Here is a 13,179-nt window from a genome sequence, read left to right as displayed (position 1 = left end):
CTCCAAAATTTCCTTGTGTTCTTTCACTTTCTTTTGTTTTTTGCTTTGGATTTTTGTTGATAAGAATACTTAATATGGGATCTGTCCTCATAATGCATTTTAAAGTGTATTGTTGGGTTGCCTGGGTGACTCGGTCGGTTAATCATCTGACTTGGGCTCAGGTCATGATATCATGGCTCATGGGCTAGAGCCCCACGTCGGGCTCTGTGCTGACAACTCAGAGCCTGAAGCCTACTTCGGATTCTGTGTCTCCCTCTCTCTCTCTGCCCCTCCCCCGCTCATGCTCGCTCGCTCTCTCTCTCTCTCTCAAAAAATAAACATTAAAAAAATTTAAAATGTATTGTAAACTATAGATACTATATTGTACAGCAGATCTATAGAACTTAATCATCTTTTATAACTGAAATTTATACCCATTAAGCAACAATTCTCCATTCCCCCCACCCCCCGGCCCCTAGTAATCACTGTTCTACTCTCTGCTTCTATGAGTTTGACTATTTTAGATTCCTCATATAAGTAGAATCCTGCAGTATTTGTTTTTAGCATAATGTCCTCTAGGTTCATCGATGTTGTAGCAAGTAGTAGGACTTCTTTCTTTACAAGGCTGAATAGCATTCCATTGTAAGTACATACCACGTTTTCTTTATCCATACCTATTCCCTCCTTCTCAAAAGTCATAGGTGATATTGACCTTATGAAATGGTCCTTCATGTCTTTTATATTTTCCTTGCATTTTTCTACTTGTTTAGCTTTTACCCTAGTTATGGATGATTTCCTTGACCCCCATCTTTCAGAATGATAAGCTGGTCTCCAGTCCTATCCATTTTATTATATTCTGTTCACAGACGGAGAATTTGTCAGAAGTGATCTTTGAGTACAGCTAAGAGAATGGACTGGGGAGCACCACTGCAGACAAGGAAGTGAGTAAGGGGCTCTTGAGGTAGCATGGATGAGAGGCAGTGGGGACTTGTCCTGGGAAATGGAGGCAAGTAAATGGATTAGGGAAAATTAGCAGTTGGAATAGATAGGACTTGGGGCTAGGATTTAGCATTGAAAAAGAGGGAGGAGACAAGGATGAAGAAAAGGTTTAGACTTTGGTAGCTGGATGATCGTGACACTATTCCTTGTAGGGGGCCTCAGAAGTAGAAGCAGGTATAGGGGCATAAAATGAGCCCCTATTTGGACATGTTTGTTTCAGAAGCATCCAAGACATAGGAATGGAGATATCTAGCAGACAGCTGAATCTAAGGGTTTGGAACACAGCAAAGATATCTGACATAGAGTTATGGCTTAAGGATTTAGTAGGATATGGATGGACATTGAAGCCTTGGAACCAATAATATTACTCAGGGAGAGTGAGAATAGGAATCATTGTTTAAGAGATATCAAAGAAGAGAGGTCCACAAAGAGGCAGAGAAGGAGCGGTTTGAGAGTGTATTAGTTTTCTACCACTGCTGTACAAATTGCCACAAATTTATCATCTTAAAAGAACACCCATTTATTATCTCACAGTTTCTGTAGGTCAGTAGTCTGGGCTCAGCATGTCTCAGCTGCTTCTTTGCTTAGAGTCTCACAAGTGTGAGCTCCAGTTTCGTTGCTGGAAGCTCTAGGGAAGAATCTATTTCTAGGCTCATTTGGGTTGTTGGCAGATTCCTTGCTGGCTGGGCGTCATTCTCAGATTCTGGAGGCTACTCACATCCCTTGGTTCATGGACCCCTATGAAGCTGGCAATGGTAGCCTATATCTTTCTCACTCTTCGAATCTCTCTGACTTTCCCTTCAGCCCCACCTCTCCTGCCCCATCTCTCTGATTCCTCTGCTTTGAGGGGCAGAAGTGATTACATTGGTTCCACCTGGATAATCCAGGCTATTCTCCCAATCTTAAAGTCAACTGATCACTTACCTTAATTCTACCTGAGGTCTCTTCACAGTAGTACTTACATTAGTGTTTGATTGAATGATGGGGTCATGGGGATTTCGGAGAGGACATCTTTAGAATTCTTCCAACTGCAGAGAGAAAAGAAAGACCAAAAGAGAGGAGTTTGGGCCCAGGGAGCTAAAACCCAAGGAGGCGTGGGGATGAGAATGAACACGAAGATGGTGTCCATAAGAACTTATATTTAGTGAGAATAGCAAGCAAGAAGTCATGGCAGGGTCAGCTGGCTGAGGAGCCTCACAAAGAATTATTTTTGCTGGACCTCAGTGAATGGTGGGGATGTGGTCATCTTAGAAATATCCATCATCTGTCTGGGGTGATGGAGCTTTCAAAGAAGTGCCAGTTTGTGGTGGTGAGGGGGTTTCTAGGGGTGAGGAGATATTGATTTCCCTGGAACGTGGAAGTGAAAGTCTTGGGCATGCTTAAGACTGGAGAGGAATTGGGTGCCGAGCCCACGCCCCCCAACTTTATTTCTATCATTAGCTCCTGTCTCCTTCCCCCAAAGCTCTTAATAGGTGTCTTAATTTCCTGTGGCTGTTATAACATATTACCACAAATGTGGTGGCTTAAACCAACTGAAATTTATTCTCTCACACTTCTGAAGGCCAGGAGTCTGAACTCAGTATCCCTGGGCTGAAGTCAAGGTATATGCAGAGATGTGTTTCCTCCAGACACTCTAGGGGAGAATTTACCCCATGCCTCTTCTGGCTGGTGGTGCTGGTGGGGTGCGTGCCAATGTGAAGGAGAATTGGGTGTGGGTGGAGAGCCTCAGCAGGGACAAGGCTGGGGAGATGGGCTGGGGCTGGGCCACGGAACCCCTACATGAAGTGCCAGGAAATGGTCCAGAGAAGGCCTACCTAGCTCCTTACTGTATGATGGTAGCCTCCAAAGAGGAGGATGGAGGCCTCCAAAGAGGATATAATAGGGGATGAGGAGAAAATAGAACTTCCAGAGAACTTCGGTCATATTTTTTTGATATCATATCCCTCTCAATGTCTGTTGTAATGAATGTTTTGCACTGCTTTTGTAAGACATTAGTACAGTAATTGATACATATAATCCACAGGAGTTGATAACAATCTAGTACGTTAAATGACACACATAATATGCTATATTTATATGTATGCAAAATATTTATATATATTTAAAATAGTTTACTGATTGGATGTAGGACCAAAATAGTTCAAAGACCACATAGTACTTTAAAGCACAGTAGCATAGCCTGCCCAACACTCTCACTGAGCACATAGGTAGACCCCTGGTTGGGTCCAGGAATGGTGTCCTGTCAAGTGGCAAAGTTGGCTCTAAGACCCTAGGATACCAAGCTTGGATTCTGGAAGCTTCTTTCAAAACAGGTGGGAAAACAGTTGTTCCAGAAGCTATGGTTGAATCTCATTGACCATATCTTAAATATCTTCCAGCATCTAACTAATTTGTCCTAACAGCCCTCTCAACAAATTGGTATATTCAGTTACTGCTTTATGTTGGAGAGTTTGTCAGGAAGTGACATTGCTTAAAGTTAGGTATTCAGGATCCGTTATAATTGGTGTATTTATTGTTTTATTGTTTTTTTTTTTTAATGACTGTGCCTAGAGTTTGGAAACAGCTGATTTATTTTTTTCTGGACTGAAATGATCATAGCCAGGCTGTGTGGAGTAAGGTTTTAGGTGCTTGGTCGCCCACATTACCCTGACACGCCCAGAATCATTTTCTGAGGGAATCCGAGCCCTGCTATGAGGGTTCTCCTGTGTCTGGCTCTGCAGAGAGGTGAGGTGGGGCGCATGTACCTTCTGGATCTTCATGGAAGTGTGATCATATGCAGACACCCAGTCGAAGGACATAGGCCTGCCTTTGGCTGGTGCCATGGAATGCCTGAACCCTTGGTGTTAGGACTGTGTTTATGAAGCTTTGCCTCCTGGGATTCAGCCAGGCCACTGGAAAACTGTACAATCTGGATTTGGATCTTACCACCTGAGGTTTGGTGCAAAGCCATTTCACTGCGCTGAGATGTGTCATAAATGGATCCACAACACGGCCTCCCAGAACCATCGCCACATTTGCTGCAGGGATGCTGTTGAGGGTGACGGTCTGTCGATCATTACATCACACAGCCCTTTTTAAGAGCCTCAAGTGAGACATTTTCTGTAAGTCTCAGTACCAGGATAGAGGTTTTTTTTCCCTGAGTTTGTTTTTCATTTTATGAATACTGTAAAGCATGTAAATGAACACATTTCCCTCTTTGATGGAGAAACACAGAGCTACATTTGCTGCTTTCTTCTCTAAAGTACTCAGGACTCTGTGGGTATATATTTTGTATGCTAATTCCAGCTTCATCTTATTTGTTTCTACCTTAAATTTTCTCTTTATCTCTTTACTTCACTGATTTTCTATCGTGTGTACAGAATGTGTTTCCTAAGTCACCTCAGATATTTCTGAAATGAAGAGAATTGAGGGCGCAGAGGTTTAAAATGTGAGTTCTTATGGTAGGATGATCTGAGGTTGGATTCCTGCCCTGCCACTTAGGACATGTGTGACCTTGGATAACGTATCTGACTTTGATCGAGCTCCGGATCCTCAACTGTACAATGGGATGGCAAGAGCACCAGTTTTTTTTTAAGGCTGCTGTAGGTGGTAAATAGAAAGCATTTAATACAGTGCCTGGCATATGGTCAGTGATAAATCAGTGTTACATAATTAATGCTATTGTTAATATTAAAACTAGTGAGAGGAAAATTAAAATGTGAATAAATTAATTTATCTACTTTTTATCGACTGGAGGAGAAAAGGGCCAGTCTCATCCTGCCAGGGCATTTCCTCGATTCCTGTGGGTTGGGGCAGCCTGGCGAATTAATTGTACAAACTCCAATGATGATGGCTTAAAATCCTGTAGAAGTTCACCTAGGCCTCTGAGAAAGATTTTTATTTTTTATGTTTTAACTAGAAGGGTATGGAGAAAGGGTCATAACACGTTAAAGTATATTACTGACTGCATTATTGACCTGTATTATGTTTTAACAGTAACTCCAAAAATTATTACCATCTGAAAAACAATTCCAAACAATAATGTTGTGGCTTCTCTGTATATGCTGTCATCAACTCAGAGGGGGTATTGCTAGCTACTAGCCACATACCCTGAAACTTAAACAGTAAAATGAAATGGAACAGTAGATGATTATAATATTCTAGAATAGGCTGGTATTGTTACAGTGGCTAAAGTGATGTATTCGAGAAAGAATAGTAATACCAAGGTGGTGTCTTTATTAAGGTGCTTTATAAACATGAACCTATTATTCCCCCAAGGAGCTCTTTCAAATAGCATAAGCTCCACACACCAGACTAAGAACTCATTTTAGTCTGGACTTTTATGTGCTTAACTCGTCTTTGATTCTGTTCCAGCATCCAGCACATGCCTGGCACAAATGTTTCTTGACAGAGTAAATGAATGAATAGGTTGCTCCACATCGTGAGAAGCCCACCAAGAACTGGACGATCTCTCCAGAGGCATCAGGACCGAAAAAAGCTTGGTGACCTGTGGGTTGATGAACAAGCACCTGGAAGTCTGTAAACAATTTTTTAAATGTTTAGTTTTGAGAGAGAGAGAGGGAGAGTGTGTGAGCAGGGGAGAAGCAGACAGAGACACAGAATCTGAAGCAGCCTCCGGGCTCTGAGCTGTCAGCAGAGCCCGATGCGGGATTCGAACTCGTGAATCGTGAGATCATGACCTGAGCTGAAGTCGGACGCTTAATCCACTGAGCTAGACAGGTGCCCCTTCTACTGGAAGTCTTTAATGCTGGGAACATGGGAGAAGGGGTTGCATTCATTCATTCATTCACTCATTCAACAGATTTTTGTTTTAAGTCCCTATTATGGTCCTGATGCTATGCTGGCCATAGAGGACATAGAAGACAAGGAAAATAGAAGACAAGGCGCTGTCCTCCTGGCACTGAGCACACAATAACAAAGACATGTGACAGGCACAAGGCATTCTATGGCATGACAAAGAAGGATACCAAATCCACCCCTGGACACACACAGGGAAAGCTTTCATGAAGAGTGGGCATACAAGGGTTGAGTTGGATGTCTTGACCAGGTAAAGGGGGTGGGGGCAGGATAGCTAGAAAATGAGCACATAATACACAAGAGTCCCTGGCCATGCTGAGTCAGTGCGGCTGGGGTAGAAAGAATACAAGAACGTGTTCACGGCTCAGACTGGCGAAGAAAGGAGAGGGGCCTGCTCGGCAGAGCCTTGCCTTCTAGGATAAGGAATATCACTTTACGCTGAGAGCAATGGACCTTGATTGAAAGTTTGAAGCAGGAGAGTTTCCTGATCAGATCTGAGTTTAGAAAGCTCACTCTGGATGCCATGGAGAGTGGATTTCAGGGTGGAGACTAGAGACAGGGAAACCACTGAATAAGGAGGCTGGGATGTTGACCAGGCAACAGAGGGTGGACGTGAAAGATCGTTGGGTGTCCTTAGTGATTGGATGTGACTGGGGACTGAAGAGGAAGAGCCAAAGCTATCTTCAAAGGAATGAAAAAAGTAAGATCGATGATGTTTCCTTTGAGTACTGGGTGGACATTTTCCCACTTCTAACTCTTTCCAAAGCCACCTTGTGACACATGGGCAGGACTGTGAGATGTGCATCCGGCAACGTGAGAGGACGTCCCAAAGTTGTGGGAGCTCCTCTTTGCCTCATTTCCAATGTCACTATCATGGTGGCATGGCAGCTGCAATAAGGGAAGCTGTGGGAGCCTGAGGACCCCTCTGTTAGGAGGCTTTAAGATCTTTGTACACTGCCTTGTGCAGATGAATGTGGGTCAGGATGTGCCTATGAAGACCCTATCTTCTATTTTCCTTGTCTTCCATGTCCTCTATGGCCAGCATAGCATCAGAACCATAATAGTGACTTAAAACAAAATAGAAAACAGGTGGAAATCAATGAATCAGATAATCATGGCATTGGGCTTCTTGGGATTTGGAAGCAGAAAACCTGCATCCAGGCTCCATTTGGGGTAAGCTGGGGAAAATCATTTAAGCTCCAACTAAAATGTCATTAAACGTCAACACTAAAAACTCTAATGACTTACACAAATCCAGGAGTCGCTTATACTCTATGAATTTTAGTTTTCTTCTTTATAAAATGAGAATTTAAATGTCTGCCTATACATATCTTGAATGAAATAAATCACATGTGTACTCATGCTTTGAAACCGGTAATATGGTTAACTATGTATGTGTTGGAAACCTGTGAGGGTTGCCAGGTGATGTGTTGAGCATGGATTTGACAAGTCAGACATTTAGGTTCTGGATATGTCACAAGCCAGCTCTTGGCAAGTAGAGTAGGTTGCTCCCCAAATGGCATCCAGTAATCACCACCTCCTGATATCTACTCCCTTGTGTAACCCCCACTTTGTGTGTGTATGTGTGTGTGTGTGTGTGTGTATGTGTGTATTGGAACTAGTGTTGACTGAGTAGAATATGGTGAAATTCATGGGATATCACCTTGGAGATTAGGTTGTAAAAGACTATGATATCTGTTTGGTTCTCTCTCTTTCTCTGCCTCTGATGAAGCAAACTGCCACGAAGAGGCTCATGTGACTGAAGGCAACCTCCAGCCAAGTGGTGTGGAACTGGAGCCCTCAGCCCAGTAGTCCATGAGGAACTGAATCCTCCAGTAACCATGTGAGTGAGCTTGAAATCAGATTCTTCCCCAGTGGAGCCTTGACATGAATGTGGTTCCTGCTAATACCTCGACTGTAGCTTCGTGAGAGACCCTAAGCCAGAGGACCTAGCTAAGCCATGCTGTGATTCTTGACTCACAGAAACTGTGAGATAGTAAATGTTGTTTTAAGCCACTAAGTTTTGGGAGATTTTTTTTACATGGTGATATGTAATGACTATCAAGTTACTCAATCTCTCTGAGTTCCAGGGTCTTCCTCTATGAAATGGAATCCTAAGCCTACATGCAGAAGTTATAGCAAGAATTCAATGAGACAATGGATCTAAGCCAAATACAGTGCCTGGCACCTAGTAGACAGTAAATGGTTGTTAACGTTATCGAAAAGGCAGCAGAGCCCCAGGACAGTTGAATGGTACATACTATGGGGCACTGAGTTTAGGGTAGCACCTTCATGTCTACCCTGTGATAGAAAACCACACTGTACTGTTAACGTTTGTTCAGTTGTGTGTCTTCTGCAGTTGACTTTGAACTGGATGAGGATGAAGGTATGTATTTTGTGTCCCCACTCTATTCCTTGTGCCTAGTAACATTCAGTGAAGGTTTGTTAAATGAGTGAATAAATAATTGAATTAATGAGAGGGCTGAGAGATTGCTTGACCCTTTGGGACGTCTGGGACTTCAAGCAGCTGGCGCTTGTCCCAGGAGATAGTGTGTGTGTGTGTGGGGGGTGGTGGTGGGAAGGACGTCGGAGCTGAAGTGTCAGGGCCAATTCTCACGCTCCTTAGCAGATACTCCCCCCGCAGCGCTTGCTGAACTCAGGCAGCACATCGCTACGTCTGCAAGGCTCAGTTTCCTCATGCACCAAAAGGGAGTCATCATTGTCCTAACCTCCTAATAGGATCGCTTTGAGGGTTAAGCGAGGCCACCAATAGAAAAGCATTTTGCAAACGGCAAACAGGGCACAAATATTAGCTGCTAGAAATGCTGGCGGAAACCCGCCCCACGTGGTCATTCTTCTCAGGTGGCCTATTACTCAGTCAGGCATGTTTGGACACAACTCAGATTTGGAAAATATGTTTGGATTGTGGACAAAATTAATGGACTAATTTAATATGAAGAGCGATATTCTGACAAAGTTTTACTTTTTTATTTTCTGGAACGTATTCTTGTTTTCAAAGGAGTAAAATGTCTTATTTTTCCTTTGAAGTATTTTTTCTTTTTTTTTTTTTAAGTTTTATTTATTTATTTTGAGAGAGAGAAGGAGAGCATGTATGAATGGGGGAGGGGCAGAGAGACGCAGAGAAAAAGAATCCCAGGCAGTCTCCACAGGGTCAGTGCACAGCCACAACTGTGAGATAATGACCTGAGACAAACCAAGAGTCGGGCCTATAACCGACTGAGCCATCCAGGTGCCCTTCCTTTGAACTATTTTCATTCACCTTTGTGATTGGCATGTTTGGATTGGTAAATGGGAAATGTGTCTTTTACAGATGAATCCTTTAATAGTAGGGTCACAGTAGTTTTTGCAACGTGTCGTTGATAAGTTTTGGCTTCAAATATTTGTTTTGTGTCCATGGACATGTGGGTCAGCACTCTTACCAGCTAAGGAAAACAAAGGCTTTTGTGAGATGTCCTTCATTTGTATTCAGGCTGGGTTACATCCCGAGCAACCAGCTCTGCCTCACGTGAAACACACCAGCAGGCCCTAACCAGACAGCTATTTCTGCTTCAGAGAAACCCAAATGTAGCCAAGAAGACTCAGTTTCCTTGAACAAGTAATATCCAGGCCCCTTTCCATCACACCTGACCTCTCATTCCAAACACATCTTCCTCTGCATAGTAAATGCCTTTCCCCAGCATTTCACAAATTGTGGTAAGGGAGGGATTTACCAGTTTACCATGAGTGAAGGCACCATGTGACATGAACATGAGTTAGGGAAACATAGCATACTATACCTCCCTCTTGGGGAGCAATGCCCCCCTTTTCACTCCCCTTCCCCTACCCCCCCCCCTGCCCCGCGTTAGGCAACTAACTTTAACATGACTTAGGTGAAAATAAACATCATCAAGTCAGACTTAATTGCTTTCTTTGTTCTTTCTTATATCTCTTTACTAACAAGGATAACCTTCTTCCTTGCCTTTTAGTTATTTTTCCAATTGTCTGTCTCCCTGGTTACTCTAATATCTCTGTGAGTACAGACTAGATTTTTCACTCTGCATTTCTTTGTTTTTTCACTCTGCATTCCTTTGTTTTTTCACCCTACATTTCTGCTGGGCCCAACCCAGTGCACCTATTGAGCATAGGTGCTCAATAAATGTCTTTGGAACATGCCAATAGAATAATGAATATTGAATCACCTAGAGTGGGCCAAATAAGCAGACCTTAGAGGAAGAGGGCACTGACAGGCAAAAAGGGTCATGTTTTAATTAATTAATTAATTATTTTAATTTTAATTTTTATTTTTTTAAACTTTACATCCAAATTAGTTAGCATATAGTGCAACAATGCTTTTGGTAGTAGATTCCTTAATGCCCCTTACCCATTTACCCCATCCCCCTCCCACAACCCCTCCAGCAACCCTCAGTTTGTTCTCCATATTTTTGAGTCTCTTCTGTTTTGTCCCTTTCCTGGTATTTATATTATTTTTGTTTCCCTTTCCTTATGTTCATGTGTTTTGACTCTTGAAGTCCTCATATGAGTGAAATCAGATGATTTTTGTCTTTCTCTGACTAACTTCACTTCGCATAATACCCTCCAGTTCCATCCACGTAGTTGCAAATGGCAAGATTTCATTCTTTTTGATTGCTGAGTAATACTCCATTGTGTGTGTGTGTGTGTGTGTGTGTGTATACACCACATTGTCTTTATCCATTCATCCATCAATGGACATTTGGGCTATTTCCATCCTTTGGCTATTGTTGATAGTGCTGCTATAAACATGGGGGTGCATGTGTCCCTTCGAAACAGCACACCTGTATCCCGTGGGTAAATGCCTAGTAGTGCAATTGCTGGGTCGTAGGGTAGTTCTATTTTTAGTTTTTTGAGGAACCTCCATACTATTTTACAGAGTGGCTGCACCATCTTGCATTGCCACCAACAATGCAAAAGAGATCCTCTTTCTCTGCATCCTCGCCAACATCTGTTGTTGCCTGAGTTGTTAATGTTAGCCATTCTGACAGGGGTAAGGTGGTATCTCATTGTGGTTTTGATTTGTATTTCCCTGATGATGAGAGCGATGTTGAGCATTTTTTCATGTGTCAGTTGGCCATCTGGATGTCTTCTTTGGAGAAGTGTCTATTCATGTCTTTTGCTCATTTCTTTACTAGATTATTTGCTTTTTGGGTGTTGAGTTTGATAAGTTCTTTGTAGATTTTGGATACTAGTCCTTTATCTGATATGTCATTTGCAAATATCTTCTCCCATTCTGTCGGTTGCCTTTTAGTTTTGCTGAATGTTTCCTTCCTGTGCAGAAGCTTTTTATTTTGATGAGGTCCCAGTAGTTCATTTTTGCTTTTGTTTCCCTTGCCTCCAGAGACGTGTTGAATAAGAAGTTGCTGCGGGCAAGATCAAAGAGATTTTTGCTTGCTTTCTCCTCGAGGATTTTGGTGGCTTCCTGTCTTACATTTAGGTCTTTCATCCATTTTGAGTTTCTTTTGTGAATGGTGTAAGAAAGTGGTCCAGGCTCATTCTTCATGTCGCTGTCCAGTTTTCCCAGCACCACTTGCTGAAGAGACTGTCTTTATTCCATTGGATATTCTTTCCTGCTCTGTCAAAGATTAGTTGGCTATATTTCTGGCTATATTTCTCTATTCTGTTCCATTGATCTGAGTGCCTGTTCTTATGCCAGTACCATATTGTCTTGATGATTACAGCTTTGTAGTATAGCTTCAAGTCTGGTATTGTGATGCCTCCTGCTTTGGTTTTCTTTTTCAAGATTGCTTTGGCTATTTGAGGTCTTTTCTGGTTCCATACAAATTTTAGGATTCTTTGTTCTAGCTCTGTGAAGAATTCTGGTGTTACTTTGATAGGGATTGCATTGAATATGTAGATTTATTTGGGTAGTATTGACATTTTAACAATATTTGTTCTTCCTATCCAGGAGCATGGAATCTTTTTCCATTTTTTTGTGTCTCCTTCAATTTCTTTCATAAGCTTTCTATAGTTTTCAGTGTATAGATTTTTCACCTCTTTGGTTAGATTTATTCCTAGGTATTTTATGGTTTTTTGTGCAACTGTAAATGGGATCGATTTCTTGATTTCTCTTTCTGTCGCTTCATTGTTGATGTATAGGAATGCAACCTATTTCTGTGCATTGATTTTATATCCTGAAACTTTGCTGAATTCATGAATCAATTATAGCAGTTTTTTGGTGGAATTTTTTTGGTTTTCCATAGAGAGTATCATGTCATCTGCAAAGAATGAAAGTTTGACCTCCTCCTGGCCAATTTGGATGCCTTTTATTTCTTTGTGTTGTCTGATAGCTGAGGCTAAAACTTCCAATACTATGTTGAATAACAGTGGCGAGGGTGGACATCCCTATCTTGTTCCTGACCTTAGGGGGAAAGCTCTCAGCTTTTCCCCATTGAGGATGATATTAGTATTGGGTCGTTCATATATGGCTTTTATGATCTAGTGGTATGCTCCTTCTATCCCTACTTTCTTGAGGGTTTTTATCAAGAAAGGATGCTGTATTTTGTCAAATGCTTTCTCTGCATCTATTGAGAGGATCATATGGTTCTTGTCCTTTCTTTTATTGATGTGATGAATCATGCTAATTGTTTTGCAGATATCGAACCAGCCCTGCATCCCAGTTATAAATCCCATTTGGTCATGGTGAATAATTTTTTTAATGTATTGTTGGATCCAGTTGGCTAATATCTTGTTGAGGATTTTTGCATCCATGTTCATCAGGGAAATTGGTCTATAGTTCTCCTTTTTAGTGTGGTCTCTGTCTGGTTTTGGAATCAAGGTAATGCTGGCTTCATAAAAAGAGTTTGGAAGTTTTCCTTCCATTTCTATTTTTTGGAACACCTTCAAGAGAATAAATAGGTGTTAACTCTTCCTTAAATGCTTGGTAGAATTCCCCTGGAAATCCATCTGGCCCTGGACTCTTGTTTTTTTGGGAGATTTTTGATTACTAATTTGATTTCCTTACTGGTTATGGGTCTGTTCAAATTTTTTATTTCTTCCTGTTTCAGTTTTGGTAGTGTATATGTTTCTAGGAATTTGTCTGTTTCTTCCAGATTGCCCATTTTATTGGCATATAATTGCTCTTAATATTATCTTATTAGTGTTTTTATTTCTGCTGTGTTGATTGTGATCTCTCCTCTTTCATTCTTGATTTTCTTTATTTGGGTCTTTTCCTTTTTCTTTTTGATCAAACTGGCTAGTGGTTTATCAATTTTGTTAATTCTTTCAAAGAACCAGCTTCTGGTTTCATTGTTCTGTTCTACTGGGGTTTTTTTTGTTTGTTTCAATAGCATTAATTTCTGCTCTAATCTTTATTATTTCCTGTCTTCTGCTGGTTTGGGGTTTTATTTGCTGTTCTTTTTCCAGCTCCTT

The sequence above is a fragment of the Prionailurus bengalensis genome, chromosome F2, assembly GCF_016509475.1.
Source record: "Prionailurus bengalensis isolate Pbe53 chromosome F2, Fcat_Pben_1.1_paternal_pri, whole genome shotgun sequence".
Classification (NCBI taxonomy): Eukaryota; Metazoa; Chordata; class Mammalia; order Carnivora; family Felidae; genus Prionailurus; species Prionailurus bengalensis.
Note: the sequence above shows the minus strand (reverse complement) of the source record.